Raw genomic sequence first — 14,861 nt, 5'->3', positions numbered from 1 at the left:
GTCCCTGGTGAAACCTGACCTTCAAACTAAAGACAATTTAAAGCCTGAAAACCAAGGTACAAGTCTTGGATAAATCCATGGACTGGATTGAGAACCTCTGTTCCCATCTGGCACACTTTCCTCTGATTGGTCCCCAACCTTCTCCTATTTTACAATATCTACCCTTCCTTAATTGGTGTTTTACACTGTCATGTTAACTTTGAGTAGTGTCTTTGTTTTAGTCTTTTCTGCATATTCACAAACTAATCCGCACACATTCCCCTATTCTGAACCCATAAAAGTCCCAGACTCAGCAACACTGGGGGACTGCCCACCTTTGAGTTGGGAGTACTATCCAACTTTGGGTAAGTAAGCTGCCCAACTTGTGTCTCCCTCTCTTCTGAGAGCTGTTTCATCACTCAGTAAAACTCTCCACCCTACTGACTCTTCAGTTGTCCCTGTAATCTCATTCTTCTTAGACACAGGACAAGAACCTGGAACACGCCAAACAGTGGGTACAAAAGGAGCTATAACACAGCTGCCCCATGTGACAGGAAGCAGCAGCAGGGCCAGGCCAGCCCAGAAGCCACAGTCCAGAGCAGGGCAATGGTAACAAATGAGCAGCGGTCCCACTGGCCATAAAATTTTCTGGCTTGTTAAGCAGCATCGAAAAAATCCTGTATCATTTCCTACCCCACGTATTAAACTATAAAACATCAATTCCAGGTAAATTTTAGATTTAAATGTAAAAACCTAAAATAATATTGTAGCAGATAACACAGAAAAATACTATCATGCAGTTGGATTCAGTTTTATACTATTGTTGAGAATTTCTGTGTCTACATTTATGAGGAATAATGGTCTGTAGAGTCATTTGTTGGGATGATTTTGTCTGGCTATGTTATCTAGGTAATGCTGGCCTCATAAAATAAATTGGTAAGTTTTTCTTCCTCTTCAAAAGAAAAAAGAATAGAAGAGAATTCCATACAGTGCAGAGTATATATAAAGCATTTATCCTATTAGTTCTCAAAATGTTAGTTCTCATAATCCCTACCCATTGTCTGTCTATATTTCCTTGAAAATTATATTCATATTATATTTGTGGTATGCTATCATACATAATTAGATAATAGTCTCTAAAAATCTTTAAAAATATTTACTTCCCTATTACTGAGTCAATGCAATGTAATTTCTCTCTTCTTATTTTTTAATGTAAAATTTGTATTTAGAGGAATTATTGACTAGGAAGAATTTGGAACTGGGTATCTAGAACAAGATACCCAGTTTTCTTCTGCAAACCCAATTATATCCTCTCAGTTTTTAGGCCTTTAGAATAACTAGATGAGTCTCTTTTTTTTTTAACCTAAACCTGCTGTGAAGATTGACAGTCCAAATGACAGATCCCAGTACATGTGGTTTTACCTCTGACCAGTCACCTCTCCTGATGGGGAGATCCCAGCAAGGATACCAAGACCCTTCCTTAGTTCTGTATAATATATTCTCTGTTTCTCTGGATTATATTTTGCTTTTTTGGTATTCTTTGGAGTTGTAATTGTGAGTCTGATTTTTTGTTGTTGTGTGTTATTGTTGTTGGGGGATTTTTTTTTAATGATTTTAAGGCCTAATAATTCTATCGAAGAAAGAGCAGAACTTAATTACTAACACATGATTCTCATGATAAAATGTCAGAGCCCAAATTAGAAGAAAGAAAAAAACTTAGTTTTTACTTGGTCCAATATAACTTACATATAAAAATAACAATTTAATTATGCATGTCTTTAAACTAACTTCCTTTTTAAAAAAGCTTTCACATCCTGAAACTTCTGGTTCCTGTGTTTATATGTAATTTGTCATGATTTTTACAATTTTTTAAAAAGTATATTATTATAGCACTTATTCATCATAATTTAAGGATTTTATTTAATGAAGAAATTTAATAAATGGCCCATCTGTTTTTTCTAGGAGCAGGAAAATAACATCAATGACATTTTTTATTTCTCTGGGCATAGTTTAAAGATTAAATCTAATTGTAGGCAATAGAAATTAATAATATTGCTTCAGGCAGAATTCTATGTTGGTTTTATCCAAAGGTCTAGAATTCACTGGTCTTTTAAATGCCTGCAAAGTAGGTTCTGTTCTATCCAGTAATGAAAGTAGGAGAAATTGATGATAAGTGGTTTCTGTCTAAGATACAAAAGAAATTTGCTTTAGAACCAATAAAAAGCCCAGGTCTTTAAATCAAATTTACTTTGTCCCATCCATGAACTATCTACAAGTAACACAGCATAACTGTTTTTAGATGAATTAGATGCATAATTCACAGTGCCATCCATTCAAAATGCATTTTTCCCAGGGACAAAATAAATTTTTTTGAATGTTGTTTCCAATTCCCCATTATCGACTTGAGTGTAGATTTGAGTCACGCATCCAACACACATTTACTAAACCTTATCAGAAACCGCACCTAAGACTGCAGAACTAAGGCACAGTTGGATCAATTGTCAAGTAGTTAAAGTTTTATGATCAGATAAAACATAAATTCCACTAAAAACTGTGCTAATATATCAACAATAACTATCATTTGTATTTATGTGTGCCAAGGAGATTACGCAAGTTATCACATTTAATCTTTATACAACATTGAGACAGGTATTACTGTCTTCATTTTGCAACCAAAAAAATTGAGGCACAATTAAGTAAACTGAAGAAATTCACATATATTCTTAGTGGTAGGCTTGGATTTGCACCCTGGTCTAAATGGCTTAAGTCTCATTCTCCAGGTGACTGACTGACTGCCTCACTTATCTGTACAGCATACAGTGGAGATACAAGGGAGAGAGCTATGATCAGAAAAGGTTCAAAATATTTTTGTAGTTTAATTTTATAGGACTGTTTCAAAATGTCATTTAGGCTGGGAGCAGTGGCTCACACTTGTAATCCTAGCACTTTGGCAGGCCAAGGTGGATGGATCACCTGAGGTCGGAAGTTGAGGACCAGGCTGGCCAACATGGTGAAACCCCGTTTCTACTAAAAACACTAAAATTAGCCAGGCATGTTGGCAGGTGCCTGTAATCCCAGCTACTCAGGAGGCTGAGGCAGGAGAATCACTTGAATTCTGAAGGTGGATGTTCAGCCTGGGTGACACAGCAAGACTCTGTCTCAAATAAAGAAAAAAAAAATGTCATTTGATTTATTTTACGCAGTGTTGCCCTCTAGTTGGAAAAGAGATAAAAAAATTTAAAAGACTATGCACCTGCCGGGCGCAGTGGCTCAAGCCTGTAATCCCAGCACTTTGGGAGGCCAAGGCGGGTGGATCACGAGGTCAAGAGATCGAGACTATCCTGGTCAACATGGTGAAACCCCGTCTCTACTAAAAATACAAAACATTAGCTGGGCATGGTGGCGCATGCCTGTAATCCCAGCTACTCAGGAGGCTGAGGCAGGAGAATTGCCTGAACCCAGGAGGCGGAGGTTGCGGTGAGCCGAGATCGCGCCATTGCACTCCAGCCTGGGTAACAAGAGTGAAACTCCGTCTCAAAAAAAAAAAAAAAAAAAGACTATGCTTAATTTCTCACAGAATTTGTGATGAGCCATTGCTACAATGAAGAAATGCAGTCTTTTATAAATCATGAAAGTTAAACAAATAAATGAATAGAAGTGGACAGCTTTTTAAATTCTCACTCTTTTCTTTTTTTTTTTTCTTATTCTCCATGGGTCTGAACATGAGGTCCTCCTCATTTTAAAAGTTCTCATTTATAGAACAGTTCCATGAGAAAGAGAAAACACACTAAACTCAGGTTACGGCTGCATTAAATAAACACTGGTTTTCATGTCTGTGGGTGAATCTCCATCCTCCTCCTTCTCCGATGCCAGGAATTCTGTTTATCTTATAAAGAGGTTCACACCGAACTTACTTTTTCAAAGCTCTTAAATCTCCTATTGCTTTCCAGATATGGTATAACAACGTCTTCTCCTATAGATGTAGGTTTCTTGAGAGGAAGGCAACTGTCTTATCATCTTTGAGTTTATTTGATTGCCTGCATTTTATTTAATTCACAAAGCTAATAGAAAAAATAATGTAACATCATTCATATAACAACCACCCAGGATTCTGTCATTTTTACTTTGCTATTTATCTTCACCCTACTTAATTCAGTACATTTCAGTGTTCCTACTGGCTATTCAAATGTCGAAGTGACCTGCCAAACTCAAAGATCAAGGTGGATCCCAAGGACAAACTTAGGGGTCATTAGTCTTAACAAGTCCGATTTATTTCCCTAAAAGTGTCAACATCTCCTTTAAGTTAAGCCTATAATAACTTTTTCAATTAATACTTTTCATCGGAGTTTAAATATTCTCAGGTATACAGCCATAAATTGATCTAGGTATGAATAAAACATATAAAAAACATGGGTGATTTATTCCATATTGGATAAAAACCACGTTTAATCTAAATGTTGTAAGTCACAACCTGCATAAGTTTTCAAAGAAAATTTTATAGTTTTAGGAATGTAGCCAATCTCTTTCCTTGGCAGATAAAGGAAGAAATCTAACAAAAGATCATATAAATCAAGTTATAATAATGGCTCCAAAAAAGACTGCATCATCTTTACTCCCTGCTAAACCAGCATTTCTTTTTGAATTTTTACTAAAGTCCTACACCCAACAACAAAGAAGGTGCCAAGTCTTTCATCTACCTCCACCATAATCCTTGTGTGCATTCTCTCCTTATTTATTTTTATTTTATTTTATTATTTTTCTAAGGCTTGCTGGGGTACAGGTAGTATTTGGTTCCACGAGTAAGTTCCTTAGTGGTGATTTGTGAGATTTTGGTGCACCCATCACCTGCGCAGTCTACACTGCACCCTATTTGTAGTCGTTTATCCCTTGCCCCTTCCCAGCCTTTCTCCCAAGTCCCTGACGTGCACTGTATCATTCCTATGCCTTTGCGTCCTCATAGCTTAGCTCCCACATATGAGTGAGAGCATACGATATTTGGTCTTCCATTCCTGAGTTACTTCACTTAGAATAATAGTCTCCAGTCTCATCCAGGTCACTACGAATTCCAATAATTCATTCCTTTTTATGACTTAGTAGTATTCCATCATATATATATGTTATATATATACGTATATATATATGTATATATATATATATATGAAATAGTTTCTTTATCCACTTATTGATTGATGGGCATTTGAGTTGGATCCATGATTTTGCAATTGCGAATTGTGCTGCTATAAACATGCATGGGCAAGTATCTTTTTCATATAATGACTTCTTTTCCTCTGCATAGATACCCAGTAGTGAGATTGCTGGATCAAATGGTAGTTCCACTTTTAGCTCTTTAAGGAATCTCCATACTGTTTTCCGGAGTGGCTGTACTAGTTTACATTCCCACCAGCAGTGTAGAGGTGTTCCCTGATCACCTCATCCATACCAACATCTCCTGTTTTTTTTATTTTTTGATTATGGTCATTCTTGCAGGGGTAAGGTGGCATCACACTGTGGTTTTCATTTGCATTTCCCTCATCATTAGTGATGTTGAGCATTTTTTCAAATGTTTGTTGGCTATTTGTATATCTTCTTTTGAGAATTATCTATTCATGCCCTTAGCTCACTTTTTGATAAGATATTTTTTTCTTACTGATTTGTTTGAGTTTGTTGTAGATTCTTGACATTAGTCCTTTGTCAGATGTATAGATTGTAAAGATTTTCTCCCACTCTGTGGGTTTTCTGTTTACTCTGCTGACTGTTCCTTTTGCCATGCAAAAGCTCTTTAATTAGTTCCCAGCTATTTATCTTTGTTTTTATTACATTTGCTTTTGGGCACTTGGTCATGAAATTCTTGCCTAAGCCAATGTCTAGAAGGGTTTGTCCAATGTTATCTTCCAGAATTTTTATACTTTCAGGTCTTAGATTTAAGTCCTTAATCCATCTTCAGTTGATTTTTGTATAAGGTGAGAGACGAGGATCCAATTTCATTCTCCTACATGTGGCTAGCCAATTATCCCAGCACCATTTGTCTGGTAGAATTCTGCTGTGAATCTGTCTGGTCCCAGACTTATTTTGTTGTTGGTAATTTTTAAATTACCCTTTCAATCTTGCTGCTTGCTATTGGTCTGTTCAAGGTATCTAAATTTTTCTGATTTAAGCTAGAAGGTTTGTATTTTTCCAGGAATTTACCTATCTCTTCTAGTTTTTCTAGTTTATGTGTATAAAGGTGTTCAGATATTTTCTATTTCAGTGGTCAGTTGTAATATGTCCTCCCATTTTGTTTCTTAATGAGGTTATTTGGATTTTCTCTCTTCTTTTCTAGGTTAATCTTGCTAATGCTCTATAAACTTTATCTTTTCAAAGAATCAGCTTTTTGTTTCATTTATCTTTTGTATTGTTTTTTGTTTGTTTGTTTCAATTTCATTTAGTTCTGCTCTGATCTTGGTTATTTCCTTTCTTCTTCTGGGTTTGAGTTTGGTTTGTACTTGTTTCCCTAGTTCCTTGAGGTGTGACCTTAGAATGTCAGTTTGTGTTCTTTCAGTACTTTTGATGTAGGCATTTAGGGCTTTGAACTTTCCTCTCACAACCATCTTTGCTGTATCCCATAGGTTTTGATAGGTTGTGTTATTATTGTCTTTCAGTTCAAAGAATGTTTTGATTTCTATCTTGATTTCATTTTTGACCCAATGCTCATTCAGAAGCAGGTTATTTAATTTCCATGTATTTGCATAGTTTTGAAGGTTCCTTTTAGAATTGATTTCTAGTTTTATTCCACTGTGGTCTGAAAGAGTGCTTGATATAATTTCAATTTTCTTAAACTTATTGAGGCTCGTTTCATGGCCTATCACACGGTCTATCTTGGAGAAAGTTCCATGTGCTGTTGAATAGAATGTGCATTCTGCAGTTGTTGGATGAAATGTTCTGTATATATCTGTTAAGTCCGTTTGTTCCATGGTATAGTTTAAATCCATTGATTCTTTGTTGACTTTCTGTCTTGATGACCTGCCTAGTGCTGTCAGTGGAGTATTAAAGTCCCCAACTATTATTGTGTTACTGTCTATCTCATTTCTTAGGTCTATTAGTAATTGTTTTACAAATTCGACAGCTCTAATGTTAGGTGTATATATGTTTAGGATTGTGATCTTTTCCTGTTGGGCAACGCCTTTTACCATTATATAATATCCCTCCTTGTCTCTTTTAACTGCTGTTGCTTTAGAGTCTGTTTTGTCTCATGAAAAAGATAGCGACCCCTGCTTGCTTTTAATGTCCATTTGCATGAAATTCCTTTTTCCACATAAACTTTAAGTTTTTGTGAGTCTTTATGTGTTAGGTGACTCTCCTGAAGGTAGCAGATAGTTGATTGGTAAGTTCTTATCCATTCTGCAGTTCTATATCTTTTAGGTGGAGCACTTAGCCCATTTATATTCAATGTAATACTGGGATGTAAGGTACCGTTGCATTAATTGTGCTATTTGGTGCCTGTGTACTTTGGATTTTTTGTTTTATGCTTTTGCTTTCTTTTTTTTTTTTTTGAGATGGAGTCTTGCTCTGTTGTCAGGCTGGAGTACAGTGATGCGTTCTCGGCTCTATGCAACCTCCACCTACTGGGTTCAAGCAATTCTCCAGCCTCAGCCTCCCGTATAGCTGGGACTATAGGTGCGTGCCACCATGCTCAGCTAATTTCACCATATTGGCCAGGATGGTCTCAATCTCTTGACCGCATGATCTGCCCACCTTGGCCTTCCAAAGTGCTGGGATTACCAGCATGAGCCACCACAACCAGCCTGTTTTTGCTTTTTAAATTGTATTTTTGTTTCATAGGTTCTATGTGATTTGTGCTTTAAAGATGTTGTATTTTGATGTATTTCCAGGATTTGTTTCAAGATTTAGAGTTCCTTTTGCAGTTCTTGTGGTGGTTCCGAGGTAGTGTCGAATTCTCTCAGCATTTATTTGTCTAAAAAAGACTATATCTTGCCTTCATATATGATGCTTAGTTTTGTTGGATACAAAATTCTTGGCTGATCATTGTTTTGCTTGAGGATTCTGAAGATAAGGCCCCAATTCCTTCTAGCTTGTAAGATTTCTGCTGAGAAATCTGCTGTTAATCTCATAGGTTTTCCTTTATAAGTTACCTGGTGCTTTTGTCTCACAATTCTTAAGCTTCTTTCCTTCATCGTACCTTTAAATAACCTGATGACAATGTGCCTAGGTGATTATCTTTTGCAATGAATTTCCCAGATGTTCTTTGTGCTTCTTGTATTTGGATGTCAAGGTCTCTGGCTAGGACGGGGAAGTTTTCCTTGATTATTTCCCCAAATATATTTTCCAAACTTTTAGATTCCTTTTCTTCCTCAGGAACACCTCTTCCTTATTTTTAGTTTTGGTCATTTACCATAATTCCAGACTTCTTGGAGGCTTTGTTCATATCTTCTTATTCTTTTTTCTTTGTCTTTGTTGGATTGGGTTAATTTGAAGACTTTGTCTTTGAGCTCTGAATTTCTTTCTTCTACTTGTTCACTTCTATTGATGAGATTTTCCAGGGCATTTGCATTTGTATACGTGTGTCCAAGGTTTCCTGATGTTTTGATTGTTTTTTCTTTAAGCTCTCTATTTTCTTGACTGTTTCTCCCTTCATTTTTTGTGTCGTTTTTTGGATTTCCTTGCCTTTCTCTGGTGCCTCCCCAATTAGCTTAAAAACTAACGTCCTGAATTCTTCTTAAGGATAATCAGGGATTTATTGGTTTGAATCAATTGATAGTGAGCCAATGTAATTTTTTGGGAGTGTTAAGCGTCTTGTTTTGTCATATTACTAGAGTTGGTTTTCTGGTTCCTTCTCATTTGGATAGGCTCTGTCAGAGGGAAAGTCTAGGGCTGAAGGCTGTTGTTCAGATTATTTTGTCCCAGGGAGTGTTCCCTTAATGTAGCACTCTCCCCTTTTCTCTATTGATGTGGCTTCCTGCGAGCTGAGCTGAAGTGATTGTTATCTCTCTTTTGGGTCTAGCCACCCAGCAAGTCTACCTGGCTCCAGGCTCGTACTGGGGGTTGTCTGCAGAGTCCTGTGATGCGAACTGTCTGTGGGTCTCTCAGCCATGGATACCAGGACCTGTTCTAGTGGAGGTGGCAGGGGGGTGAAATGGGCTCTGTGAAAGTTCTTAGCTTTGGTAGTTTAATGCTCTATTTTTATGCCGTTTCTTAGCTTTGGTGGTTTAATGTTCTATATTTGTACTGGTTGGCCTCCTGCTGGGAGGTGGCACTTTCCAGAGAGCATCAGCTGTGGCAGTATGGAGAAGAACCAGTGGTGGTGATGGGTGAGGGCTAGAACTCTCAAGAGTATATGGCCTCTGTCTTCAGCTCCCAGGATGGATAAGGAAGGCCCATCAGGTGGGGGCAGGATGAGGCATGTCTGAGCTTAGACTTTCCTTGGGTGTGTCTTGCTGCAGGTGCTGTGAAGAATGGGGGTGAGGTTCCCAGATAAATGGAGTTGTATACCTAACAGGATCGTGGCTGCCTCTGCTGAGTCATGCAAGTGGTCAGGAAACTGAAGGAAAGCCGGCAGTCACAGGCTTCACCCAGCTCCCACACAATCTGAAGGGCCAGTCTCCCTCCATGCCCCCCAGGGACCAGTCTCCCTCCCACCTGTTCACCTACTGCCTGGAAACAGACTCAGTTTCTGTTTCCTCGAGTCTGTTTCTCAGCAGTGGGTGAACAGGGCTTGAGAATTTGCCTCAGGCTAGCCGCCTCCCAGGTGCAAAAGGAAAGGTGTTTGGTTCTTCCCCCGCCTGTGGAGTCTGCACACCAGATTTGTGCCCTCCCCAGAGTTCTGACCAGTAGGCTTCTCACTGGGTTCAAATTATTACAAAGTTCAGCTGGGCACTTCCTTCTCCCTGTGGCGCTTTACCTCACACCTCTGGTGACCCTCCCAAAGGAACCCTGTGGTGCCAAGCAGGGATGGCCTGCTTGGGAACACACAAGCTCTCAGGTCCTTTCCCTTTTCTTCCTCTACCCCTGGATTTTGCTCAGCTCTCTAAATGCACTCAGCTCCAGGTAATATCGGAAACTTCTCCCACAAACTAGACCTTGAGTTTCTCCAGTGGGGTGTGTGTTCAGGAGTGGAGGATCTCCCTTTTCCACATCCGCAGTTTGGGCACTCACAGTATTTGGGGTGTCTCCTGGACCCTGCAGGAGCAGTCCACTTCCTTCAGAGGGTCTCTGGGTCCTCTTGGGATTCCTGGTATGTTCTTGCAGTAATTCTGGAGCTAAAATTCATGTTGTAAGCCTCCACACATTACTCTGTCCATCCAAGTTGGAGCTGCCTGTTCTCTCTTATTTCCAAAGCCGCTTCCCCAGTGGAGGCTGTTTTTACTCTCACCTACACTGTCATAATATATAAGACTATACTCCTGGCTCTAATCATCTGTATTCTCAAATCTCCACAATGTATCATGCCATTCCTCTATTCAAAATCCAACAGTCCTTCTTTGCCACAAGAAAAACTCACTGTTATCCATGTTCTTTGTGAGCCTGTCACAAGACCCCAAATACTACCAGAAATATCTGTTCTCTGTGCCTTTGATCGTGGCATTTCCACCTTCTCAATTCTGAGTCTGGCAAAATAGAGGCATACCTATCAGAATCTGAGTTTCCAGTAAAAGGATAACTAGATGCTCTGAGCACCCCTTACTTGGAAAACATCTAGATTCTCAAATATTACAACAAACATGCTTTAAAATGTATTGCTAAAGTTAGCAAGAAATTAAGGAAATTTCCCAAAGGTAAAAGAAAAAATATTAAATTGAAATCAAAGTGATAAGCAAAAACAGAAGGTAAAGCTCCTGTATGAACATATGCTCATACTATGATTCTAGAGTCTCCAAAAATAATGGCCATAAAATAGGTCAACTGAATGTTGGAGACTTAATGTACACGTCCTTTGCCTCCTGCTTCTTTCTTTTAGACATAGAAACTGGACTCTCCAAGTTGATACACTCCATTGAAATGATGGATGAGAAAAACCTAACTGCTAGCAAAGGTAGCCAATCAAAAAAACCTGTTTCTGCCACAATATTGGGTTGTGTAAAGGTTGTGTCTCCCCAAAGTTGATACGTTGAAGTCCTAACCCCAATGTAATGGTATTTGGAGATGGGACCTTTGGGAGGCAATTAGGGTTAGATAAGGTCATGATGGCAGGGCTCTCATGGTGGAATTGCTGCCCCTGGAAGAAGAGACACAAAGAACTTAATCTATCTCTCTCCCTGACAATGCACAAAGAAGCAGACATGGGGGTACACTGTGAGACAGTGGCCACCTACAACCAAGAGAAGCGGCCTCAGAATGAAAGCTACTTTGCCATTACTTTGATCATGGACTACCAAGACTACAGAACTATGAGCAGTAAATTTCTCTATGACATTTTGTTCTGGCAGCCCAAGCTGACTAAGTCACGGGTAGAAAGGAATAATAAAAATATTCTCCCATGGAGTGTATATATAAGTCCACCCTCACATGCCAGTGGGATTTGAATCTGTAGCCTTGTATGGTAGGAGAGATTTCAAATCAAAAAATAAAGAATCCCTCATGGTTTGCATCCATGCTTTCTGACAAAAGCAAATATAATATAATACTTGCTGGAGGAAAGAGTCCTGAGTACAGCACCTTGCAATTCCTGTGGATTAGGTTCACTTGGCAAAACTTGACAAACACTTGAGGAAACAAAAGACTATCTACAACATACTCACATCCCCAAGGACTTGAATTACAGAAATTATCAGACATTAAATATAAAATAAGCATATATTTTTATTTTTTAATTTTTTATTACATTTAAGTGTTTTTAAAAAAATAATGATTGACTTGTAAAGATAAGCAAAATATCTCAAGGTCGAATTAGAAGATGTGAGAAAGATTTTTTTAAAATAATGATCGACTTGTAAAGATAAGCAAAATATCTCAAGGTTGAATCAGAAGATAAGAGAAAGATTTTTTAAAAATAATGATTGACTTGTAAAGATAAGCAAAATATGTCAAAGTTGAATCAGAAGATAAGAGAAAGAACAAAATAGAATTTCTAGGAATAAAAATTATGTAGTAGTTGACATTGAAAACTCCATGGATGAGTTAAATAATATATTAAAACGATTTGTGGAGGGATTACTGAATGTGAAAATATCATTCTGATCTAAAACTTCTCCAAGACAGTTTTTACTTTTATGAAGTTATAGTTGACTACACTAAACTGTATATATTTAAATTATAAAATTTGACAATATTTGATATATGTACACATCCATAAAACCATCACCACAATCATGAGAATGAATATACTTATTAGCCCCAATAGTTTTCTCACGACCCTGGGCAATTCCTAATTGTCTTCCCTCCCTGCTCCATCCTCATCCCCAGCAAACTCCTGAATGGCTTCATATTGCTGTAGATAACTTGTACTTTATATAATTTTATTTCTTACAAAGGGAATGAAACGTATTTGTATTCTGTTTGGCTTATTTCATTCAGCATAATTATTTTCACATTAATCCATGTTGGTTTGTGTGTATCAAGAGTTCATGTTTTTAATTGCTAAGTAGTACTCCATTGTATGGGTATATCATAATTTATTTTTCACCTATTAGTGGAAGATTTAGATTATTTCTATTTCTTGACTATTTCAAATAAATCAGCTATGAACACTCTTATATGCAAGTCTTTGTACAACATGTGCTTCCGTTACTCTTGGACAAATATCTAGTAGTGGAATAGCTGGAATATTTGGTAAATACATGTTTAATTAAGAAAAGTATAAAATAGTTTTTCAAAGTGGTTGTACTAAAACACTGTACAAGCAGTGTTTTAGAATTCCAGTTACTTCACATCTTGCCAACCCTTTAATGTTAGATATTCTTATAGGTGTGTAGTGGTATTCCAGTGTGGCTTTAACTTGTACTCCCTTAATGGGCAATATGTTGAGAAGTGTCTCAAGAAATTAGACATTAGGCAAAAAAAAGGGTGACCTCTGAGAAACAAAAAGCAAATGAAGTCAGTTAGTCCCATAATGTCTTCAGTTTACTTTCTGGGGAGAGTTTCCAGGCTACTTTACAGGAAGAAGAAACCCAGGTCAAATCTGGCATTCCCTCTGAGTTGAGAAGGTACAGTTGGGAGTCCAGAGAGAAAACATGGGAGATAAAAGAGTTGCACAGAGAGGGAACTCCAGACATCTGCAGAGGGTCTATCTCAAACATTCTACTGAGCACTGATTCTCCCACGCATGGGAGGAAACTACACAAGGCCAGATAAAAATCACTCTAAAGAATTAGAGGGAAAAGTCACAGAACTATCAAAACACAAAGAAAAGAGCTTCTTCTCAACAGAGTAAAAAACCTCATAATTCACAGAGCATTAGGCAGAGTACTTAGAAGGGTTTTTCCCTATAGTGGATAAAATTAGCACCTAACAAAGCTTAAAAATAAGACCCAAAGGTCTGGTTTCAATAACTTAACTAAATTCCAGAAAAAAAGCTACAGAGTATTTATAGGAATTCAAACATATCCAGCATTCAACAAGGTAAAATTTAAAATGTCTAATATCTAACAAAACCATACCAGTCATACAAAGAATTAAGAAAATAAAACCCATAATGAGAAAACTCAATTAAACCTAACACAGACAGAAATCATGCAGATGACAGAGTAAAAGGCAGGACATTTAAGCAGCTATTATAGTGGCCTTGCATATGTTCCAGAAGATAAGCAAAAATTAAACATGTTAAGTAGACATACAGAAGATATTTAAAATACTGAAATCCAACTTTTAGAGATTAAAACTATGTCTGAGATGAGATATACAGTGCATGTTACAAAAAGCAGATTAGACAATAAAGAAGAAAAGTATATTTGAAAATAGAGAGCAAGAAAACTCAAAATAAAAAGACTGAAAAAAAATGAAGACAGTTTTGGACAGCCTAATATACACGTAATTGGAGTCACCATAGAAATAGAATGATCAAAAAATCTGGAGCTAACAGTTTACCAAGAGATATAAAACTGAATACTTTCTAACATAAGTAACAAGCAAAAATCCACTCTGAGCATTTATATTTAACATTATACCGAGTGTTCTACACAGTGCAATAAGGAAAAGAGAAGGGAGGAAAAGTGGGCAGGCATTAGGCTGGAAATGAAGAAGGAAAACTGTTTTTATCCTCAAATGATATTTCATCCATTGAGAAAATTTAGTGGAACGCATAATAATGCTACTTGAACTAAATGGTGAGTTTTGTGTGTTTTAGGAATACAAGATTCATGTGCCAAAATAAATTGTATATATTAGCAACAATTTGAGAATGAAATTTGAAAGTAAATACCATTTTAAATAGCATCAAATATATAAAACACTTAGGAATAAATCTGACAGAAATATATAAGACCTCTTACTAAAACTAGCAAGATAAACTAAGATAAGCTAAGTAAGAAACTATGACCCTAGGTTAGGCAAAAATTTCTTAGCTACAACATCAAAAGCATGATTTACAAAAGAACAAAAAGTGAGATTAAGACTAACAAAATTAAGAACTTCTGTTCTTCAAAATCACTGTTAAGTGAATGAAAAGACAGACTACAGATTAAGACAAAATAGTTCCAAGTTATATATATATGAGAAACAACTTGTATCTAGAATATTAAAGAACATTCAAGACTCAAACATAAGAAAATAAATCTCAAATTTAAAACAAATAGACAAAGATTTAATGAGCTGCTTCAAGAAAGATACATTAATGGCAAATAAGCACATGAAAAATGTTGGTGAGGAACTGAAGCACCTGAAATAATCACACATTGTTGCCAGGAATGCAAAATGGGGCAACTGAGACAGAGTAGAGATAGGGTTTGGCTCCA

General features: G+C 37.1%; 1 protein-coding gene across 1 annotated transcript in view; it reads right to left on the bottom strand.

Annotated features, from left to right (window-relative positions):
• The window catches only part of MOXD1 (monooxygenase DBH like 1), a 108,084-nt gene that overhangs the window by 48,486 nt on the left and 44,737 nt on the right, over positions 1 to 14,861 (bottom strand). The window lies entirely within an intron of this gene.

Source organism: Cebus imitator, unplaced genomic scaffold, assembly GCF_001604975.1.
Source record: "Cebus imitator isolate Cc_AM_T3 unplaced genomic scaffold, Cebus_imitator-1.0 Scaffold81, whole genome shotgun sequence".
NCBI classification, from domain to species: Eukaryota; Metazoa; Chordata; class Mammalia; order Primates; family Cebidae; genus Cebus; species Cebus imitator.
The sequence above is the reverse complement of the archived record's forward strand: the minus strand, read 5'-3'. Positions and strand labels throughout refer to the sequence as shown.